The sequence below is a fragment of the Phyllostomus hastatus genome, unplaced genomic scaffold, assembly GCF_019186645.2.
Source record: "Phyllostomus hastatus isolate PE091 unplaced genomic scaffold, TTU_PhHast_1.1 phas_contig_40, whole genome shotgun sequence".
Taxonomy (NCBI): Eukaryota; Metazoa; Chordata; class Mammalia; order Chiroptera; family Phyllostomidae; genus Phyllostomus; species Phyllostomus hastatus.
In genome coordinates this window covers 74,315,896-74,339,844 of record NW_025333872.1, presented here as the reverse complement: position 1 = coordinate 74,339,844, position 23,949 = coordinate 74,315,896, and the positions used below count along the sequence as shown (strand labels likewise).

The 23,949-nt window shown below is 37.4% G+C and overlaps 1 protein-coding gene across 14 annotated transcripts in view; it reads left to right on the top strand.

Moving 5' to 3' along the window:
• Positions 1 to 23,949, top strand: part of EPB41L2 (erythrocyte membrane protein band 4.1 like 2) — a 207,954-nt gene that overhangs the window by 20,084 nt on the left and 163,921 nt on the right. The window contains exon 1 of one of the 14 annotated variants that reach the window (XM_045843881.1): positions 23,267 to 23,302. The exons of the other annotated variants lie outside the window; for them this stretch is intronic. The gene's annotated coding sequence lies outside the window, so the exon portion shown is untranslated. Of the gene's footprint in view, positions 1 to 23,266; positions 23,303 to 23,949 lie in introns of those variants that run through there. 14 annotated transcript variants of the gene reach the window in all.

Sequence of the window (23,949 nt, the reverse complement as noted above, 5' to 3'; positions counted from 1 at the left end):
TTTTCTTTCATACATTTTTGTTTGGTTGGGATTTAGATTGGGTCTACACATTGTGATTAGTGATTTTCTGAAATCTATAGGTTCTCTTTCTTTTATACAGGGATGGGCAAAAGGTTTATAGTTGAATACTAACAAATAATAATAAATAATATTACAAGAGTATCTGTGTGTTCACGAACTCACAACTGTAAACCTACTTTTGCCCTGCTCTGTATTTCCTTGTAACTAATTCTTTTGAAGAAACTGGGTTGCTTGTCCTATATCATTCCCACCATTTTCATTTTTCTGATTTCATCCCCGTGGGATAGTTTAACTTGCTACACTGTCCTGTAAATTGGTAGTTACTTCACAGGCTTTTAAAATCAGCTCCAGGTTCAATTTTTAAATATTTTTTTGCTGTGAATATTTTGTTGGTTCTGTGTTTTCTTAAAACCACTCAGAAAGTATACCAGTGGTGATTGGGTTTCTTAGTTCTTCATTTTCTAAAGTTATCCTAAGCCAAATTCACCATAAAAACAGATGGAACCACTTAGAAATTGGGGAAGATAATAATTCTCTGCAAACACCACATCCAAATACAAATTACACAAGAATTTCTAGGCCGGCTTCATTTCCAAAAAAGAAAGGAAGAAAGCAGATGCCGTAGTAATTTCTATAGACCACAAGTCAGTTTTTCTGCTAAAGTGTGACATTTTACAGTAAGATCAGTCTTGATTTTTCAAACCAATGTAGGAAGTGGTTCAGTTTTGCTAGTTAAATTTCTCACCCAGTAAGCAGGTATTGTTAAATGACTGAGTTTTTTCCCCTTCTTCCTTGGCAGTTGGAGGTAAAAGGATGAAAGTGGGAAGATGGCAAGTCAGAAAGCAACTAATCAATGTAGGCTGGAAATCAAATAAATGTGTTCTATAGTGATCCAAAGAGTATTTGTAATCTTTTCTTTCCTACCTTTTATTATGGAAAATTTCAAATGTACAAATAAATAGAGAAGCTAGTATAATGAACGTCCATATTCTCACCACCGAGTTTTTTCCACCTCATGTTTACTATACTTTTTAAAAATTGGGTATGAACTCATGCTGCTGTTGAGCAGAATCTTCTCTTTTTTTCGTTTGTTATGAGGCTTGAGTCGAAGGCTTTACATCTTTTTTTTTTAAATTTCTTTTGTTGGTGTTGGTAAATCTTTTTCTAGATTTTATTTTATTTTGGTTGGTGTTCATAAAGAAGATTCTGTGGTTAGGTGAAGATGATATAATTAGGCTTCAATGCCTGCCTTCTTTATCTTTTTTTAAACTTTTTGTAGTGGAAGCAAACACAAAGAGATGGGATAGAATAATGAGTTTTTCTGCACCCTTCTTGCAGCTAACTACCAACGTATGGTCAACTTTGCATCATCTGTGGGCCCCTAAACCCCTGTCTTCCCACCCTGTTCTATGATGGATTGTTTTAAAGCAAATCCCAGACATGATATCACTTCATCCATAAATACTTTTTTATATGTCTGTGATGAGTAAGCATTTAAAAAAACAAAACCAAATCACAATTCCATTGTCACATCTAAAAAATATAGTAATTCCTTAATAGCAAATACTCAGTGTTTATATATTTCCCTTTGTTTCATAAATGTTTTTATAGGTGATTGGCTCAAGTTAGGATTCAAGTGAGTTCCACGTTTTATTGATTGCTGTGTCTCTTAAATATCTTACGTAGTTTCTTTCACCTCTTTTTCTTTCAGTTTGTTGAAGAAACTTTGCTTTCTTTAGTGTTTACTACATTTTGGATTTTCTTGATTGTATTCCTGTGGTAGTGTTCTGAATTTCCTATAAATTGGGAGGTAGATCTGAGGCCTAATCAGATTCAAGGTTGACTTTGGTGGTGGTGGTTTGGAGAATTCTTTATAGTTGGTGTTTATTTCTTATTGTATCCATTCAAGAGAACATGTGTGGTCGGCTCTGTTTTTGCAATGAAGGTTCAGATGTTGTCAGCCAGCACCATCCATCTGTTGTGATATTTCCCATCAAGCTTTTGCCTAGTGGTTTTAGCAACCATTGATGACCATTATCTAGAAGCTTTTTTCATTGCACTAACCTTTTACAATACATGTTTTTTTCTCTGAAATAAACTATGGAACTCATAATCTTTTGCCCCTATTTCTTTATTATTATTTGTAAAAATTGTGGACATTTTCCCATTTTTCCAGAATACTATATTTACATATAACAATAAATTGACAATAATTCTTTGATTTTGTCTAATATCTGGTCTACATTAAAATCTCTCCAGCTGTCCCCATGACATACCTTGTAGCTGAGCAAACCAGGGTCTTGCCAAGGAGCACATACTGCATTTGGTTTTGGTTATGGTTATGTCACTTCCTTTCTCTTCACTGTCTGTTCATGACAGTGACCTGTTGTAGAGATACTGGAAGATGCCTACGATGTTGAATCTTCTTTCTGGCTTTGTCGATTGTTTCCATGTGGTGGTTATTTAGCTTAGCCTTCTGTATTCTGTGTTTAATGTAAAGTAGAATTTATAGCTGAAGCCTTGATCAGATTCAGAATATACATTTTAAATAAGACATTGCATCATATCCAGACCCACAGATGTCGTTTCCTCACTATTAGTGAAGGTAAGATCAATTAGAGTGATGACTGATCTCCCCATTGTAAAGTTACGTTTTTCCCTTTGAGACTAACATAGAATCTGGGAGAAGTGAGATACTTCCTTATTTATCTTTCACCCAATAATGTTAGTATTCATTGGTTATCCTTACCTGAATCAGTTAATCTTATTGGGAGTCGCAAAATGGTGATTAAATGGGATTTTAAAAAGATTTTGGTAAAATGGACATGACATGAAATTGCCATCTTAACCATTTTTAAATACACAGTTTAGTTGTGTTAGGTACACCGACAATGTTGTCAGACTGATTTCATTTTGCCCAACTGAAACCTTGTACCCTAAAATGGGATTTTTATGTCTTAGCATTTATTCAACTTTATATGCTTGCAATTTTCTATGCAAAATAGCTTTCCTTTAACAGCATGGGCTATGTGATCACCATGAAATACAGTTTTTTAAATTTGAAATGGAGGATAAAAACTTAATTTTTTGCTTTACCAAATTTCAGAATAAGCCATTAGTATAATAGGTATCTCAAGATTTTGTTTGTCTCTTTTCCAGGGTATCATTATAGGCTTGTCGATTTTTGTAAGTTGAGTGTATTTCAGTCAAACACAGTCATTCTTCTAGATATTCAAATTGCCCCCACTTTGGCCAGTGGGAGCCACTTCAGGTTGACTCCTGAGTCCTCTTGACATGACCCTATCAGGCTTTGAAAGTAAGGACCATGTTTATGTAGAAGAAACTTTCCCTGGGAGAATAGGGTCAAGTCTCTATTAGCCATAGCACAGAAAGCATCTACATTGTAGACAAGTGCCACAGAGCAGAGTAAAACCTTGATACCAAGGTCCTACTTTATCAACATATGGAAAAACAGGATGAAGTTAGATGATCTCTAAGGCCTCTTGTTATTTTATATTCTGTGATTTTTCACCATCTAGGAAATTGTTTTACCATATAGTTTTATTGGAAGAAAATATGTCAAGAGTTTAAATGCTGTCAAATTTTATCTTTAAGAACATCCTTTAGAACTGTCTTCCTGTTATGATAGACAGCTTCCTGGGCCATGCATTAAAGGACTGTGAATTTGGAAATGCAGGGGTTTCAATATATTTCACAGTTATGGAGTCTATTTTCAGAGGGAATGAGATGTTTGCGTCCTAACCTTTGCTTTGTATTTCAACATGACATGGCTAAACATTCCACATGGAGAAGGTCGACCTTGTAATGCTGGATCAATAAGCTGCTGCCTTATTTCCTGCAGGCAGCTTTTCCCCTCTGATCTGAGTAAACAGATGAGGTTTCATCAAGAGTTTAAATGTATAACTAAATTTGTGAAGACCTGTTTTATACATCATAATACTTATGTTATGTTTCCAAACTTCTGGGAAGTCACTCTTTGCCACTTTAAAAATCATGTTAGTTTTACAAATTGACGTTTTTTTTTTTTCCTCTTGTATAGTTTAGTGTGGATAATGGTCATCCCATAAGCAGTAATAGTTATTTTCAGTTTAGTAGGTTTTCCTTCCCAAAATAAATGTGGCTCAGTTTTATCATTATGCTCTCCATAATCGCTATCATGACTCTTTTGTTAAGTGTTAAATTCGAATGGCCAGTTTTTAATTCTTTGAACTCTTACTGAATGGTGGGCAGAAGTACAAATAATACAGCTGCATACTGTACTAATAAAAGCAAAATGTAGTGCCTTAGAAACCATTTCTTCTCCAAGAACAGAAAGAAGTATTATGGAATTCTCTAGTTATTCATTACCAAGTTAAGTTTGGGAGTAAATAAAAGATTATACTGTATTTTAGTTAGAGAATTCCTTTTTGGTGTCAGACATGGTTGGTTTGTAAAATAACCTTATAAAATCATGTTTATAACTATAGGAAGACCAGTACCTTTTTAAAATAAAAGTTGTCACTTTAAAAACATGGGAAATTGCTTTAACTGTAGAAACTATGTATGGTTCTTGTCATATCTAGTAAATAAAGTTCATTCTGTGAATTTTCCAAATGGTGACAGCAACTGGAAGGATGTGATTCATTTCTTTCCCATTTGTGACATTAATGAATTGTGAATTAGTGCAATTGAAGTCTGAACTGGATTGTCCATATAAGACCGTAGAGGCTTGGTGTCTTTTGCATGAGGAATTCCAGTATAAGTATTGAGAGAGGTATTTTCTTTATTTGAAACATCTTGTAGGGAATATATGAGATAAATTTGCCTAAATAAAAACAAATGGAGGTCAGATAAATTAGAAATTAAAGAAAAATCACAATGAAGATCTATCCTCTTTATACACCTCCTGCTTCTAGGGGATATATATATATAAGCTGTGGCTATAGCCTGCCATACATTTTTATTATTATTGGTTCTGTTTTTGTATGTCTTTGTGTCTGTGTGTGTGTATAGTTTTCCATAAGAAATAATGTTTAAAGAATATAATGTTCAGTAAAAGAATTGCTCTACTATGAAAAGTCTTCTGGTAATTATTGGAGATTATATCCATAAATATGATCCTTAAATATTTTGGCCTTTTAAATATAAAGATGAATAACATTTTTGAACAAAGGAAATTAGGATAATAGTTGATTTTTTTCAGTTTTTTTTAAATGATAGGCATTTATATGCTTAAGAATCAGTTCTTTCAAACCTGCCTTGTGCAAAGTGAGTCATGTCATCCATGCCACAGGTCACACGCCAGCTTTTCCATGGAGTTCTGATTTCCATAAGGTAGAGGTAATATCTCTGTTTTCTGCGTCTCCCAAGAAATTTAGTGGCATTTACCAGGTTGGATTTTAAGATCCTAAAATGGTCAGTTTTTCTTACAATATAAATTTTTCCAGGGCAGCAGCCGTGCATTCTTTGTGTATTCTCAGTAACCAACGTAGAATGCAAAGGACTATATACAGTAGATGTCTGTGGAATGAACCCCAGTAAAGGGGAAAAAAGTGGAACAGAGTTGTAACTTCACATGTTTTGCTTGTTCTGGAATAAGCTAATATATTGACTGACTTTGATAGTCTTTTTATTGTACAGACATTTTTTAGGTACTAAGAGCAATGTGAATTGACTTCTAGTTGGAATTTGGAACATTCTTGCATGGAGATGATGGAGGTGATCAGCTGACAACTGCTTTCCTATCCAACACTGACTTTACCTATCCTTAACCTCTTTCCTGCCTCTATGTTGAAGAGGTGGCCTTTCTCCTGTCTGCGGATGAGTAAGCTCCTGCCAGTTGCACTATCCCCACCACTTTTGGCCTACTCAGAGATGTCCTTCTATCAGTTCATCACTAACTGTTCTGTCTTTCCCCTGCTTTTTTAGATGGTGGTTCTCAACCCTGCCTGTACATTAAAATCATCTGGGGACCTTTAAAAAGAAGGCTTGGCCCCTATCTGGATCACTTATATCAGAATCTTAGAATCATGGAAATGTAGAGAGTTGGAAGAAATAAAAGTTTTATTTTATGAGGGAACTTAGAGACTTTAGGGGACTCTTTTAAAACTAATGCTTCTAATTAATCTAAAAAACTTGGGGCAAGAAATTAGGGATTTGTAAATCTTCTCCATGGCTGCCATCTCCCGTCCCAGCTTAATACCTTAGAATTATTGAATTCCATCCATCCAGTCTCTTGGTTGGTTTTTGCCCCCTTAATCTCCATTTCCCAATATAATATATTCTGCCCTCTATGCTATTATTTTATTATAATATTCTCCTGCTCTTAAGATCCTGTTCTTTTATTGAGTGATTCTTCTACCTCTAGTAGCTTGCTTCTGCTGTAAGTGGAATCAAAAGTAGCATTTTTTCTCCTGTATTCCCCAATTTGGATCATATGCCAGAGGATTCTTCCACGTCCTTTTGTACAGCCATAGGTATTGCTGAAATTTCTGACCACATTCCATCAACTGCACCTAGAATTCTTTCCTTCTCCTACCTGATTCCTGCACCAAATCACAGAATGTTAGCTCCAGAAGATTTTAGCAATTGTTTAATTCAGCCTTTTAAATTTATAGATGAATTTATAAATTGACAGAAGAAACTGAGACCCTAGAAAGTTATATAATTCCCTCCCACCCAGGCAACAAAGCAAATTAGCCTCAGACCCAGGTTCTATGTTCACTTTTCATTAAAGATCTTTTTCTTTTAAGATGCAGCTCAAATTCTAGCATGTCCCTCAAACCGTCTCTGATTACCTTAGTAGAATTCTGGCCTCCAGACTTTGGTGTGATTTATTGTGTTGTGGCCACGTGTGTGCTTCTGTTGTGGTGAGAATGAGCAGTGATGTTGCCAACCCTTGAGCACTTTCTTTGCAATAGTCCCTGTGCACATTGCTTATTTCATTTTCACCTCACATTCAACCAACATGGCGCAGGTATTGTCATCCACGTTATAGAAATAAGGAAACAGGTACAGAGAGGTAAAGTCTGAAAAGGTCAAGATTTACCTTTGAAGTCAGTTGGGGCTGCTCCCAGAGCCAAGCTCATCTGAGCTTTGTAGTCTTTTCATTATAAACTTCTTTTGTTTCCTGCTGGATTATAAGGCTCTTGATAACAGTGAACAGGTCATGTAGGTCTTTGTATCTCCTATAGTATCTATCACAGAAGAGCTCAGTAAACAATTGTAGATTTCAGTCCGACAGGTGGGAACTCGGTGACCACATTTTGAAGGTCCCAGTATTGGTGTACATTGGGAAAGGAAGCAGAAGGTGACATGTTAAGCTTTTCTCAAATTGAGGCACTAAATCTAGGAAGGTAACATAAGTATGGGGTTGGTTGATGTTACCATAAAATGATATGGGCAGGAGAGTTCCATGTTTAACTTTCCTTCTTTAGTTACTGTAATGAGATATTATACATCTGTTTACCTGTGAGAGTTTGCAAGAGAATCTCAGTTGCACATAGTCTTTTTGGCTTTGTTCATTGTTGTGTTGGGTGTTGCTTTCTTCAAGTTGTCCTGATTCTGTGAACCAGAGTATTAGCAAATACCTTTCCATATGAGACTGATTTTTTTAACCAAAAGAAGTCTTGGGCACTTTTCTCAAAATAGGATCTTGAACTGTCTTCTGAACAGAGAGCTTCTGAACTGGTGGGATGGTTGAGCAGCACAAAATCAATTTTGATTATGGATGTGGTTTGGGTGAATGATTGTTCTCTTGTAGACAGCAGTTAGGTATGAAGAATCTTTGTGTCCCTTCTGCTTGTTAGTGCAGCAAAACCCTTCAGCTGTTTAGACATACTGATTTTCCATTTTACTAGGATTTGAGTTTAGCCTTCTTTGTCCTTTGAATTAATTCCCATAAGGTATTGTGCCAACTTAATTCTTAGTGACCAGGGATATTAGTATGAGACCTTCTCACTAGAAGGAGGTAGATTTAAGACTTGCAGTGTGATTTTTTTTTTGAGGTATAAATTTCAGGACATTTGAATAACCTCATTTAAAATGAATGCTATTTTTATTTTCAGAGGGAGGGTGAGTAAAATATTCAAACTAACTGAGTGTAGGAAGAGCACTAGTTTAAGAGACAAAAGACCTGAGTTGTTCTAGTTCTTACTTTATCATTAACCCAGTTGTATGGTCTTGGAAAAGTCACTCTGAGCTTCATTTTTTAATTTATTTCTTACTTTTAATGAGTTGGATTATATTATCCCCTTGGTTAATTAGATCAGATAATTCTACTTAGGCTTTAGCATGTATTTCTTTCACTGCTTAATGTCAAAAACCTATTGAATTTACTACCTTTGTGTTTGATTATTTTTGAGCCATATTGGGTACCAAATCAGCCTTTTCTGTGGGTTTTAAAAAATAGCTTATTTTTTGTTGTATTTTTTCCTTTACTGCTTACCCATTATACCCTCTTCCACCTCCACCCACATGCCCCCCCAGTGCCACATTATTGTCCATGTCCACAAGTTCTCTTTTTTTGCTCAATCTCTCCACCCCAACACCCCCCTGCCCCCAGGGCTGTCAGCCTGCTATCTATCTGAGTCTGTCTCTATTTTGCTTGTTAGTTCAGTGTGTTCATTATTCCACGTTAGTGAAATCATATGGTATTTGTCTTTTTCTGACTGGCTTATTTCATTTAGCATAATGTTCTCTAGGTTCATCTATGCTGTTGCAAAGGGCAAACTTTTTTTTTTTTATGGTTTTCTGTTGTGTAAATGTACCATAGCTGTTTTATCCACTCATCTATTGATGGACATGTGGGCTGCTTCCAAATCTTACCTATTATAAGGAGTGCTGCAATGAACATAGGGGTGCATGTGTTCTTTGGAATTGGGTTTGGGATTCTTTGGATAAATCCCCAGATGTGGAATAGCTGGCATATAGGGCATTTCCATTTTTGATTTTTGGGGTAACTCCATACTGCTTTCCACAGTGGCTGCACCAATCTGCATTCCCACCAACAGTGCAAAAGGGTTCCCCTTTTTCTACACCCTTGCCTGCACTTGTTTGTTGATTTACTGATGATAGCCATTTTGACAGGTGTGAAGTGTTATCTCATTGTGGTTTTAATCTGTATTTCTTTGATGATTAGCGTCATTTTATTTATTTGGGTCATCTCTTTTTCTTGGTGAGTTTGGTTAAAGGTTTGTGAATCTTGTTTATATTTTCAAAGAACCAGCTCTTGGTTTCATTGATCTTTTATATTTTTGACTCTATTTTGTTTATTTCTGCCCTGTTCTTTATTATTTCCTTTCTTCTACTCGCTTTGGGCTTTATTTGTTGTTCCTTTCAGTGTAAGGTTAGATTATTTGAGATGCTATGAATTTGCCTCTTACAACTGTTTTCCCTGTGTGTCCCATTGATTTTGGGGTGTTGCTTTTTCATTTTCATTTGTTTCAAGGTATCTTTTTGATTTCTTCCTTGATCTCATGCTTAACCCATTCATTGTTTAAGAACATTTAGCTTTCATGTTTTTGTGTATTTTTAAGTTTTTTTTCTTGTGATTGATTTCTAGTTTCGTAGTATTATGGTCAGTGATGATAAATGATGTGATTTCAATATTTGTAAATTTATTGAGACTTGTTTTGTGTCCTAACATGTGCTCTGTCTTAGAAAGCGTTTCATGTGCAGTTGAAAAGAACGTACATTCTGCTGCTTGGGTTGAAATGCTCAGAAGATATCAGTTAAATCCATTTGCCCTAGTATGTCATCTGAGGCTACTGTCTCCTTGTTGATTTACTGTCTGGAAGAGCTATTCATTGAAGTCAATGGGGTGTTAAAATTCCCTAGTATGACTATTTCTGTCAGTCTCTCCCTTTATGTCCATCAAGATGTGTTTTACATATTTAGGTGCTTCTGTGTTGGGTGCTCAAATGTTTATTTGGGTTATAGCCTCTTGTTGAATTATTCCCTTTATCATTATGTAGTGTCTTTCTTTATCTCTTATAGCCTGGTTTTTAAAGCCTATTTTATTGTATATAAGTATTGCAACCCTTGTTCTTTTTCCCTTTCTATTTGCATAAAATGTCTTTTTTCCATCCCTTTACTTCTGGTCTGTGAGTATATTTTGTTCTCAGGTGGGTGTCTTGAAGACATTGTATATATGAGTCTTGTTTTCTTCTCCATTCAGCTACTCTGTCTTATGCTTGGAACGTTTAAGCCATTTACATTTAAAGTGATCATTGATAGTTAATATATTTGTTACCATTTTCTTTTTCTTAACTATTTTCCCTTGTTGTCATCATCTTTTATTTCTTCTTCTTCCTTCTTTTCCTCTTCAAACAAGCCCTTTAACATTTGTTGTAATACGGGATTGGTGGTACCAAATTCCTTTACTTTTTTTTTTTTTGTCTGGGAAGCTCTTTATTTTTTCTTCAGTTTAAAATGATAGCCTCGCTGGGTAAAGTAGGTTTGGTTGTAGGTCCTTGCTTTTCATCACTTTTAGTATTTTATGCTAGTCATTTCTGGCCTTTAATGTTTCTGTTAAAACATCAGATGATTGTCTTGTGGGAGCTCCCCTGAAGGTAACTAACTGCTTTTCTTTTGTGGCTTTTAAGATTCTCTCCTTGTCTTTGAGCTTTGCATATTAATTATGATGTGTCTTGGTGTTGGCCTTTTTGGGTACATCTTGATTTGGACTCTCTGTGCTTCCTGGACTTAATGTGCCTTTTTCCTTCACCAGGTTAGGGATGTTTTTGGCATTTCTTCAAATAGGTTCCATATCCCTTGCTTTTTCTTTCTTCCTTCTGGTATCCTTGTAATATGGATGTTGTTATGCTTCATGTTGTCCCAAAGGTCCTTTAAACTGTCCTCAGTTTTTAAAATTCTTTTTTATTTTTTTTTGCTGCTCTGATTGGGTGTTTTTTCTGCCTTGTCTTCCAAATCACTAATTTGATCCTCTGCTTCATCTAACCTACTGTTTATTCCTTCCAGGGTATTATTTATTTCAGCTATTATATCCTGTATTTCTGTCTAGTCCTTTTCATGGTTTCTGTGTCTTTTTTCATGTTGTTTAACATCCTCATAATGATTACTTTGAACTCTATGTCTGATAAATTGCTTGCATCCATTTAATTTTAGTTCTTCTGGAGAATTCTCTTTGTTTTATTTGGAGCCTATTTATCTTCCCATTTTGGGTGCCTCTTTGTATTTCTTTCTATGTATTAGGTAGATCTGCAAAGGCTCTGGCACAGGCCTATATCCATCACTGCCTATGACTGGCCCTGGATAACCTGTTTACCCAGGAGCTATCAGCGATCAACAGCTTGTGGCTCCCTCTGCTGGGTCTGGGTACATGTGGAAAGAATGAAGCTGTGCACCAAGCCCCACTTTTATGGGTACTTGGCCTTGGGGAGGGTCAGCTGAAGTCTCAGAACATCCAGGGATCTGCCTCTGCCTGCAGGCTGCCTGTTAGGCTTCATCACTGAAAGAGCCTCTGGCTCTACCCTCAACGGGGTTTATACTACACAGGGTGGGGTAAGAGGGATTCCTGTGGGTGGAGCTATTGCTTCCCACCCAGGAATGGAGGGGAATGCTCTGCTTGAAAGATGACTTCTGCAGTATAGAGAGTGACTGAGCATAGCGATCCTGGCAGTTGACCCTTCAGGTCTCTCCCCAGAACCACCAGCCCTAGACTCTCCTCATATCTCTATAGTTTGCTCAGCCCTCCCCTCACTGGAGACCAAGGTAAGTGCCTACAAATGAAATTTTGTGCATTGGCCCTTTAAGGGGTTGTCTGTGTCTTCAGCCATCTCTTCCTGGTGGACAGAAACCTTGCTGCTTTTCATAGTCAGATGTTATTTGGGTCTTTCCTGATTCTGGTGCTCTAGGCTGGGGAGCTCAGCTTGGTGTGTAGATCCCGCATTGCTCAGGGTGAATCCCCCCACTGCCGGCTGCTGAAGCATCCCTCCAGAACTTCAGCTGTTGCCTGTGGGAGCCCAGCCAGCCCTCTTGTGCCTCTGTACTTCCTACCAGTCTCGATGTGGTGGTGGTGGTGGTGTGGGTTCCTCTCTAAGTCCTTGGTCATAAGGCCTCTCTCTGGCTAGTCTTCAGTTGGTTATTCAGGGCAATTTTTCTACAAATTAATTGTGATTCCAGTTTGGTCCTGGGAGGAGGTTAGTGTACCTTCTACCTACTCTGCTGCCATCCTGGATCCTTCTGTGTGTGTGTTTTTTTGTTTTGTTGTTTTTTTTAGTCCATTGCTTTTATGTATGTAGCTTTCTCTATTATGCCATGTTTCATATTTCTATATTTTTCTCATTCTTACCTGTTTGCTTACTTTTTTACCCTTTGGTCCAAACACACATTTAGGTACATTTATTCTTTAATGTGAGTATTTAAACCAACAGTTTTTAAGAGGTGCCTTTATTATGTATTTAGCACTATGCTACATCCTAATATCCCCTACCGTTCTCTATAAACTTGCGAATCAGTTAGAGCCTTTGGTACCTCTAGGCAGAAGATGTCATTTAATTTATTAGCAGCTGTTGCTGTCTACAAGTAATTATATGTGATTATGAGTGTATTTTATGAGATGAATCTGATGAAGTCATTATATACATGATTCAGATTAACACAATTATTTAATACTGAAGTAAATGCTTGAGAGAAATTCTGGCTATTTAGTTAATGGAGAAATACTTTTAGCAGGAGCCTGCTGATACAGTTTTGCCAAAACCAAGGGTGCAAAAGGCAGTGGTGAGAGCAGGAGGTTCAGGCAGCAGGGAAAGCAGCTGAGCCCAGCCATGCTGTGAGATGCCACATGCCCAGTTGTTAAGGAAGCAGACAGGCCCTGTAGTCAGTAGCCTTGTGTGTGTGTGTGTGTGTGTGTGTGTGTGTGTGTGTGAGGGGGGGAGGGAGGGAGGGAGGCAGGGAGAGGGAGAAAGGCTGACTGTATGGATACATGTGTTTGTGGATGGCTGCTAGGCACATACTATTCTCATCTGGTTGTGGGGAGGGTTGCATGGAAAAACCAAATCAATCCTCCCCTGAGGATTTCACTGTTGGATAAAGGGCTTAGAACAATCAAATCTTGGTTCAGACTTTCAGGTAGTATGGCACCAACATCTGTGGCCTATTAAGGATCAACTTTCCTGCAGTTTGATAGTAGTTAAATGTCCCTGGAATGTTTATGCAAGCAGTTGCTTTGTAATTTGACAGGCTTCTCAAAGATTCCAAAGTAAATGTATAAAATCTAAGTCATTCTTTGACATGTGAATCATATTCAGGATTTCATGGATGAAATGTACTTTTAATTTCTGGAATTAACTTGGTAATTTACAAATAGAGCTATGATAGCTCTGATTCTTTCTGCATGTTTTAAAAATTTATTCCCATACAATGAAATTGTAGAATGTAAATTTAGCTTTTGGAAGGACAGTGATTGATGTACTATTTTTCCAAGTGATTCTTCAGATCTGACTAGTGGAATTTACTTAAAACACTTTTTCACAAATACTCAAATGGGGAGTAGGATGATATTTTCAGATTTTTGTAGAATAAACTGTTAAGCTTTTCACTCCTGAGCAAACAGAGAAGGCCTCGGCCTCAGCCTCATGAACTTTTCTTCTTATTATAGAGACATAAAATGTTATGTTGTCTGAGGGCTACTTTGGTGAAGGACATGTACTTAAAACAGTAAAGTATCGTAGTTTTCAAAGTACTGGATACACTTTAATGATTCCATCAAACATTTATAGTTAACATTTTCCCTTTAAAATAATAAACCAGTCAGAGTCGACTTGTAATGTCTAGTATGCACTCTCTTTTTTTCCCAGGAGAACAAAATTGTCACACTGAGGAATATTGTCATCTGTTGGATGAAATAGCACGTGACTAGGTAGTCTCTCAGGGGCGAGGTGGGGAGTGAATTCTGTACACAAGACAGAGAACGGCTTTGTGCCTTTATCATGAAGGACTTGTTTGGCTTATACTTTTCTAAGGGGCCTAGTAATTGCTTTGTCTTCTCTGGAAATAGTCTTTTAAAACAGGTATTAATTCTTAGAAGGTGTCGGAAATCCTGACGTTGCTCTGGAGTGATTGGTAATGTGAGCTGTTGACTTGATACCACCCATACCTTTGTTCATAGCATTAGTAAAGGACAAGCCAGCTCCATAAATTGTAACTGCTGGCTTTTAAACTCAGATATCTAATTTACTAAAACATGTTGGAACTCTGGCTTTCTCTTTACTTTTTTTTTTTTTCTTCAGATCTTTTTCAGTTATCTTGGCAGCCACCAAATAAATCTACTACATGGTAGATGTTTGAGTTTTTGCTTAGGCACTAATGATAGAAGTTATGATGCAGAATTTTCACTTTGACTTCCTTGGAAATGTTTCAATTCCTGGTAGTTTTGAATAAACTATTTAAAATTGGGTATCAGCAGAAAGTTCAGACCTTTGAATAGTCTGAAACTCTTACAAACACAAATAAATACTTTTTAGACAATTCTTTTAAATTTTGGGAGGGGAAATTAAATTCATGTTCATTGTTAAATTTGTCTGTTACTAGCTTAGGAACTCAATACATTTTTGTTGATTTTTTTTTTCCTCAGTAAATTGAAGTTTTCCCAGTTTGGGGACTATCTTAAGGCAATGCTGTTTTCAAACACCCGTTTACTAGGAAATTGCACATACACAGAGCTTTTTGTGAACAATTATGAAAAATCACAATTGCTTTACATGTTTTCTAATGTGATGCAAAAAGGGTTAATCACTGTAGGGCATGGACACTGAATAAGGGTTAAAGGTCTGTCCTTCATTAAAGAAACATGAAAAAGCTACTGTTTTGTAGTGAGGTGTTATCTTGAGGTAAACATTGGGATAAGAACTTAAATAACACAAGTATTTCATTTTTGCTGATCTGATGTCCGTGTAAACTTTTTAGAGTGTTGCCAGGCCTATTGCTGTGATGTTTGGCTCATGGGATCACTGTTGTTCATTGGCTGCTTTTACCATTGGCCTTGTATCTTGGCGAATGTTTGGGTCTCTGCAGGTGTGTGAGGTAATGGGCAGTAATTGTTTGACTTCCTAGGCAACAACCCACTGAGACCCAATCGTCTTTGTTCCAGGGGGAGCTGTAACAGTCATGTCGAGGTCTGGCCCTGTGGAGAGGAAGCTTAGTGCCTTATTGTCGGCTTTGTTGTATTACATACTTGGATGTGATACTAAGATGAGAGTCTGAACTGTAGGCCTCACTGTTATGACTAAGTGTGGTTCTGATTTAAAGGAAAGAATTATATCTAGTGGCTCTTGCTTGCAGAAAGAAAAAAAAATTCAAAATCCAACCCTAATGTAGACTGGAAATTTAACTTTAGTATTTGGTTGTTATCAAATACCTTTTATTCATTACAGAAACATGTATTTTTCCTGTGTATTTTGTCTGGTCCCATACATAGTATGTACTGGGAATGAGGGATATGAAAGTGGTAAGAATTTTTGTACTTGAGCTTATACAGTGTTAGACAATGAGCTAAATAACTAAAACAATGACAGAGGAATTTTAAGACCAGCAGTACGTATTATTGAGGCACCTATAAGAATTTACAGTGATGGAAGAAGTTTGGGAAGAACTGACTGGGAAAGGAGGTGCTGGGAACAGAAGAGCCATGGTGAAATGATGCAGTCTGGGCCGAGACTGGGATGAATGCGGGGGGCAGCACTGTGGCTGGAGGACTGGGTAGAGAGGACCTGCCTTACAGGCTAGAGGAGTTAAAATTTGATCTGAAAGACAACAAGGGTCCATTGGAGCTGCTAAGCTCTGGCAAGATGAAATAGCATTTTGAAAAGATGACTTGTCATAGATGTACGGGGTGGTTGGTGTTAACGGCCTGAATCGGTGCTGTCCTCCAGGACAGACAGGCCTGTCGGCACACAGTGGCTTCTCTCATGGCATGACATTAATGTTGCTCCGTTGACTGTGGTCCTGAGTTTGAGCCTCTGCCTTAGAGACACAAATTTGATCAGTATCTTTTTAACACTGGGGCTTGGGAAAACTGAAGCATGCTGTTCCTCTTCCCCATCAAGCAAGAAAACAAAAGCAAAAACAAAAGCCCAACTCCTACAAATAAATAATTAACCTTTTTATTAGAATGTCAACTTAGTGGGAAATATAGTGGGCAAAAGGAATAAATATGTACATTATCCTGTCTAGTGTGTGTTCTGCGTGTTGACCACGCGGCTGGCACACTGTCAGGTGGTGAGTTGTGAGTGTGGAATCAGAACTATAGTGATAAGGGAAGACTTGTGAGTAACTCAGTGCTATTTTTGTATTTGTTATCTGCCCATTCCTGCGCTAGGTGCTCTGTCTTGTTGACACAGGATCAACAACATGGATCCAGCCCCTGTCCTTATCCATCCTCACAATAAGGCTGTTCTTGCCAGAAGGGACTCAGGCTGACTATAACACTCTATCCTTCTGAAAATCCGTCTACTCATTGCTGATCACTCTTAAGCTTGAAAAACTTTTCTTAAGTCATTTAAATAATTTCAGTCACGGCACCTTGAGTTTTAGTGATGTGGGGGCTGTTTGGTATCTTTTAGGTGATTTTGTACAACTGCTTTGATCCACTTCATGCTGGTTTTTCTGTGCTGTTAAAGGTTTCCTTTTGCCCCTGTGAACTGCATGCAGTTGAAATAGTCCAAGACTGCTGGAAGGGAAGTAAGCCAGGAGGCCAGTTTAGGAGCTTAGCTTCGGTTCACAGTGATATTCCAGCTCTGAGCTTGTCTTGCTTCTTGTACAGTATTTCCATACCTTACAGGGCTCGGAGTAGAGGGTTTGCTGTGGTGATGAAGACAAAGGGATTACTCTGCTGACCTTGGCAAAGAACAGGTGACGGATGCTAGTTATAGTGCATGTGGGTAAAAGAGAAGATGGAGTTAGAGACAACTTAGAAGTGAAAGCTTTTGGCAAAGCCAAAATAGATCATGCAAGTGGAAATGAATATGGGTTAGTGGGTATATACTGTGATTTTGGTGATCGATTTAGTCAGAATGTACGTTTGAGTAGACTCCATTAAAAATAATAGCTGTGATCTTGAAGTCTGTTTTAAAAAGGTAATAATTCATGCCTTAAGTTCCTTAGGACATTTGTTTAATGGTTAATAACAAAATAGCTAACATCGTGGTATTATGCTAAGTATTTTTCTATACAGTATCTCATTTAATCTTGAAAATAAATTAGGAATTGGGTACCTTTGCCCCTGTTACATGGGAGGGGAAACAGGCTTAGAGGGCAGCTAAGATCACATACTTCCCAAGGGTGGGTTGGGACTCGTAGGTGTTTGACTACTGAACTTAGACTCTTAACCACTATACTTCATTGCCTCTCAGTTAGATAGTTTATATGAAAGCAATTAAAAAGGCCTATGGCTTAGAAAAAAACAAAGCAAACTTGAAATAAGCAAAATAGAATGAAGCCTCCAGTGGAGAAGGAAGTGGGCTGGACTGAGCTTTGGAATGACACCGTACAAAATGAGGGGTGTAGAGGGAGCGGACTAAGAAACAGGAGAATTCAGAGAAGGATGTCTTTGAATCTAAATTGAAGTGTATTAAATAGGGGTTAACTCATTGTCAAATATCAAATGAGGATATGAGCAGAGAATAAAAACAAAACCCTACAGCTGGCATTTTCTCATCCTCAGGTATTGCCTTTAAATATCACTTTCTCAGGGAGGCCCCAGGAGTAGTTGGGATGGGACAGTATAAGACTCATGACTGCCCACCCAGTGCTTATTTGTATAGTTTGTAGTGCATCGTAGGCCTTTGCCATCTGGTATATAAAGGAATTGTGGTAGTAGACCTTTGGGAAATAAATTTGAATAACACATGGTGGTCCATGCCCTCAGAGACCTCTTGGTATAGTCCAGTAACTTGATTGTTAAAACATAAGTGGTTGTGTGCTAGTGAATAGCTCTCTAGCTGACCTGAGCTCTGTGACTCCTGCTTATTCACCATCTGTCCCATTCTGGGACACAAGTACCTAGTTATGGGAACCCCTTCAGCAGGGGCCGTTTACTAGTGCCTTAGCCCTCTCCCTTGGCCTGAACGTAAGATCCATTTTGGTGAGCAGCCTCCTTCCTGGCAGCTCCATGCCCTCATTTCCTCACAGTTTCAACTATAAACCCTATGCTTTAGTGATGCCAAATTACAGAGTACTCATATTGCTCCAGGGCTTGGGCTTTTGTAGCTGTTACTCCCTCTGCCTGTTCTTCCTTTTCCTGACCTGTCAGCCTTGTACTGACCTTCAAAATGTGGTGGAAAGGGTGGTCATCCTGATGGAGTTTTCTTGTACTGTCCTCGCCCCTGCAGCAGCTGGTTTCTCCTTTCTCTGTGACTCTGCCTGTGTGGGAGACCTTCCATATCACTTCGGAATTTTGTCTTTACGTCTGCCTCTAATCGTGAATGGAAGCACTTTGAGGACATGCGCTGTGTTTTACCTTCCTCCTTTTTTTCTCAGAGTCTAGCCCAATGCCTGAGTCATAGGGAATGTTCAATAAATAGATTCTGAATGAGTGAAAAAATAATGGCTGACTGCCACTTATACATTGGCAAGTTTCTCCACTATTTGCTTTTAAAAATGTTTATTTGATATGAAAGGAAAGTTAAATAGTACTGTAGACATAGAGTTCTTGTTTGTATTTATATTCATTGAAATCTTTGGCTCACTAAAGATTAGATGGAGCTAATTTTGGAGGGACGATGAAGGGCAATGGGAAAAGAAACAACACAGTAAAGCTAATTACATCCTTCAGATGATTTTTAGGTCATCATGGCTATGTAAACTTTTAGGGTAGTGGATGGAATAAAATCTTTTAAGTGTTTGATTTACTGCTTAATAGTCACACATGTTAAAATAGCAGTATATCATTTATTAATATGGAAGGATTGCTTTTGGCATTCTTTTACTTTATGGAACTTTTATTCAACATAATTTTCCAGGATATAACATAATCTTCATTTGCTTTTAAATTGTTTGAGATTATTACTTTTTTATTCATTTATTCAACAAATATGTATTGGTGCCAAGCAGTGTAATAGGAATAAAGTGATTTACAAGATAGATAAAGATTCCTGTCTTCAGGAAAACCCTGTTCAAGAGTTGATTCTAGTATGCTGATGTCACAAGAATTTTACCCAGTGACATACTTGATTACTTAATATCTTTGATATCCACCAGAGGTTAGTAGTAGAGAATTCAACTTTTAAAGGGCTCATACAATGACATTATTAATAATTGATGGGGAATACCCCCTAGGAATGGATAGCAATGGCGATCACACTATTTTTATAATGGCAGCTAGCACAGATTACTATGTACCATGTACTGTAATACAGCTAGAGTGTTTTTTAATCCTCACCTGAGGACATTTTACTGTTGCTTTTTAGAGAGAGAGAAAAGGGGAAAGGAAGGAAGAGGGAGAAACATCAGTGTGAGAGAGAGGCACCAATTGGTTGCCTCCCATACACACCTGGATCAGGGACTGAATGAACCTGGACTGTGGACTGAACACGCAACCTAGGTATGTGCCCTGACCAGGAATCAAACCTGCAACCTTTTGGTTATGGGATGTTGCTCCAGTCAATTGGGTAACACAGGCCAGGGCCAACTGTAATGTTTTGAGTCATTTAAACACCACATTCAATTTATGAGACAGGCACTATCAATGATTTTCATTTTGCCATATAGGAGTTAAAAAGAATGACCTGCATGTATGAACTACATAGAGCTACATATATGAGTAAAACTTGAAAACACAGCAGACTATGAATGTGGTGATATTTATATAAAATATAAAATATTGAAACTACACAAAAAATGTCACTTCCTGCAGCCACTGAGATATACAAACCTTGGCAAATATGTTCCGCTTATATGTGATTTTCTGGAAGCATAAAGATTGATTTTTAAAAATGAGTCAACACTATTTCATTGCCCATTTTGTTCATTGACCAAGGGTGTACGACAAATTTTTAAATGCTTTGCAAAACATGTTCATATACGGATTGCAACTTAATCTAATTACTTTTTGAGATAAAGGAGAGCAGGATTTTATTGTTATTCAAATTAAGTGGCAGTAATTGGACTTGCCTTTCTGATTTCTAGTTTAGTTCTTTTTATAATAGTTTTATATTTTTCCACACTCAGTTTGATATCTAGGTATACTTTATTTATGCACCAGAATGGCAATACTTTAAACGCAGTCATAGTAGTTGTGGTGAGCTTTTCTTTTTTCAGTAAATAATGACATAGATTTATTGCCTTTTTGGGGAGGCGTGAACACAGACTTTAAGTATTAAGCTTTCATTCTTAAACCTTAGTATGCGCAAGAATCATCCAGTGAATTTATGAAAAACAAACACAGTTTCTCTACCTACTATCCCATCCCAACCCCCAGCCTAAGAATTCTGCCTTTCTCCTTTTCTCCTTTTCTCCTTTACTAGATCGGTTTCTTAAGGGCTGTGAGCTTTTCTTGTGCATTTTGGTATTCTCCACAGTGAACACATTGCCTGGTGGGGGGTGTTGTGTGTGTTGCGTTTAGTAAATGTTTGCAGGATGAACTCAGGAAGAACGTTCCAGAAGTGAATACCTGAACAAAATTAGGACTATATTAATTGTGGTTGGAGAAGAGTAGAAAGGCTTTTAATGCTCATAAGTTAGACGTGTGCTGAAATTGGTTTTCCGTTAACCTGGTAAGCATTATTTTCAGATCTTCTTTTCACTAGCATGATTACTTAAAAACATGATTATAAAGTTCCAGGGAAGCATTTTACTGGAAAAAGTGTAATAGAAAAATCAGATTATTTCGCACAAGTATACCAAGCCAGCTTAGAAGTTAACAGTTCTCTTTGTAGCAGGGTGTTTTCTAACACAAACTACTTCGAATGGTTCAGCCCGTTGGCAGCAGCACAGAAAACTGCCCTTTTCACCCTCTCCGGCACACAAATGTGGACAATTCATAGCTGGAACGTATCTTCAAGAAACTGCTGGTTTTATTGAAGCCAAATGTGTAGTTTTTCATTTAGACACATGAAGGGCCGTTAGTGCTCTTGTCATGTATGAAGTAAATCACATAGATACTTAAAAAAAAACACACAGGCAAACAAAGCATCCTCAACTTATTGTGTGTGTAAGTACAGGTGCAGACATAACCTATTTGGTAATAAATACATCTCTGTCGTGTGCATCTTTATCCCTCTCAGTGTTAGCTGTGTGCTCTTTAAATATTGCAGCTGCGCCATACATCCTAAATGAATGTAGGCTGGAGGTGGGATGAAAACTGAAAAATTGGTGACTGATTCTACATTTTTTCATCTCTTTTGCTGTTTAGAAAAAGTCCAATTATATCTTAAGGTAGGTTTTCTAGTGGTGTGATAAATTTAAAAATGAGCAGTAGTGAAGAAATTTCTTCATTGCCCATTTACCTCTAATCTGAAGCAAACTTTCCTAGGCTGAACTTTTCTAACATGGACCAGATAAACCCTGTACTTGAACAGTAAACTTCAGTGCATTGACTTCTCATGATATACCTGTGGATAGCCTTGGGCAGCTGTTCTGTTGTTGTTTACTCCAAAATAAGCTGTGTGAGATGTGGACAGTTAGCTCAGGAAATGCTTTTGTTGTGTCTTTGTTGATTGCCAGATAGGCCGTTTCATGCTGGTGTTGAATAGCACACGGGACTCCCTAAGACCCACGGAGTGAATAAATCTCCATCAGTCAGAGTGTACTTTGAAGATGCTGATAAATTGATAAGTAGTACTGTGTAATCTCCTTGATATTGTTTTGTTTATGGAGATGAAAGATGGTCCAGTTTATTCTCAGTTAAAGGAAGCAGTGAATGGTAAACATGTTTGCAATTAGTGCTTGCTCCAGGCGCAGTATATCTGTTTAAATTGGAAAGATTCCCGAAATACAAGGTGTGTTACTTGTATTAGATACAGGCAAGCCAGGTCTTAGTAGACACATAAGAATTTTCCTTTGAATTTCTAATTTAGGTATATTTAAAATTAGTGTTAATATTGGACTCTCAGAAACACTCTTGATGATCTTTTATTAAATCAGAGTAATGCTGTGTATAGTTGAATGGATGTTCCGTTGCTTATCATTTTTGTCTGTTGTGGTTTTTGGACAATTTTTGCTATTTTGCCCTTTGAGAAAAGTTGCATTTGCATCATTATTGGAACTTGTTTGAGGTTGCAGGTCATTTTGGGGGGGGCAGAAAATGATCCACAGAAAATACTGGGATGATTTTCAATCTGAAGTGTGAGTTTGGTTCACCAGATGAAATCTGGGGGTTTGACTCTCTCAGGGCAGGGTAGCGTCCAGCTACATTTTGTGAGTAACTGCACCTGGGATGGCTTTTTGCCATTTCGGTTTTTAATTTTTTTAAAATAAATTACCATCTGTGAGATTTTAAGCCAAATGATTTTTGAGATTCTTTTTTTTTAAATTTTGCATTTAAAAGACAATATTGTTTTTTTCTTGAAGTTAAATATGTTACAGCTGTAAGTTACCACCTCCTCCCCTTGCCCTCGCTTAAATTATTGAAGGAGAAAATTGTAGACTGATTCTATATGCCTGAATGAAAAACTGAGAGAAGGCCTGAGAGGGAACTTCAGCTTTGTCGTGGTGACTGTCTTTGCTCAAATACTTTTATGTAATCCTTTAGATTGTAGGAAAACCCCAGATTTAGAGGGAAGGGAAGATTTGAGGTTGTTTGTCTATTTTTTAAGCAAAAGATATATGTACCTATTTTATCCACTTGAAACAGGCAAGCTGAGAACAGTGGGAAGTCAAGGACAATGAAACCTCAGGAAATAGCTTCACATGTTGCCTATTGCATCCTGGACGATTTGGATAAAACAGAAACAGCTGGGATGCCAAATACCCTATAAATTTCCAGTGTTGGTGGAAAGTATGGTGTAGCACGTTTATGAGCTGATTTAATAGAGGGCTTTGCCCACAGGTCTTTGGTGATTTGCTTTCAGTTTTCTTCACAAAAAATGCCAAATATTTGGGGCCCTTCTTATTACTAAATGAAAAATCATGTGCATTTGGCTCCATAAAGCAAGTAGCCTTGAGAGATGGGCCTGCCTAGAAATTGACTACATTTTTGTGGGAGAAAGGGTGAAAAGGGCAGTTTCCTGTGTTGCTGCCAAAAGGTCTGAACAATTTGTAGTAGCTTGTGGCTAGAAAACAACTTCTGTGAGGCAAAACAGCAGCTACAGACTGGCTCTGGGTATGTGTGAGAAAATGCTCTTCTTTTCTGTTTGATTGTTAGGATTTATGGGAAGTTTAAATGGTGCATTTTTAAACCCAGCTGCTTAAAAGGATGTTTTGGTTGATTTGGATAAAAACCTAGGAAATATGTATGTTTGGAGTTAGCACAAGTAGTGCATAATGTGTTATGTTTTAAAAAGGGCAGCATTTATATTTTGCTTTTATTGTAACTGTGAGCTTGGATGGTAATCCATTTTTCTCCTATCTTAAAAAAGTGTAGGTAAATCTGGCATCTAAGGTGTGCATTTTTACAGGATTGTTTTGTCTCCCAGTTAACTTTTTAGAAATGTGCTTTTCTCTTAGTCCAGTGGGGCTTTGCATTAGATGTATGTTTGTAAAATATATATATAAGTAATACTGGTGATGCCACTTAACAGTACTGAGAGTGTGCCAGGCATCATGCTGATGTCCTTGTTATTGGTTATGTTTTTCACTTTCTTTGGATGAGGGAGACAGCTCAGAGAGTGTTTAAATGTCCTGACAATGTAATGGTCGGAGCCAGGATTTGGAGTTTTGTCTGTGCGTTCCTAAATATCTTAAAACAGTTAGTATTTCAAATTTTCATTAGTAAAATTAAAATCTGTTAAAATTTTCTTTTGGTAGAAT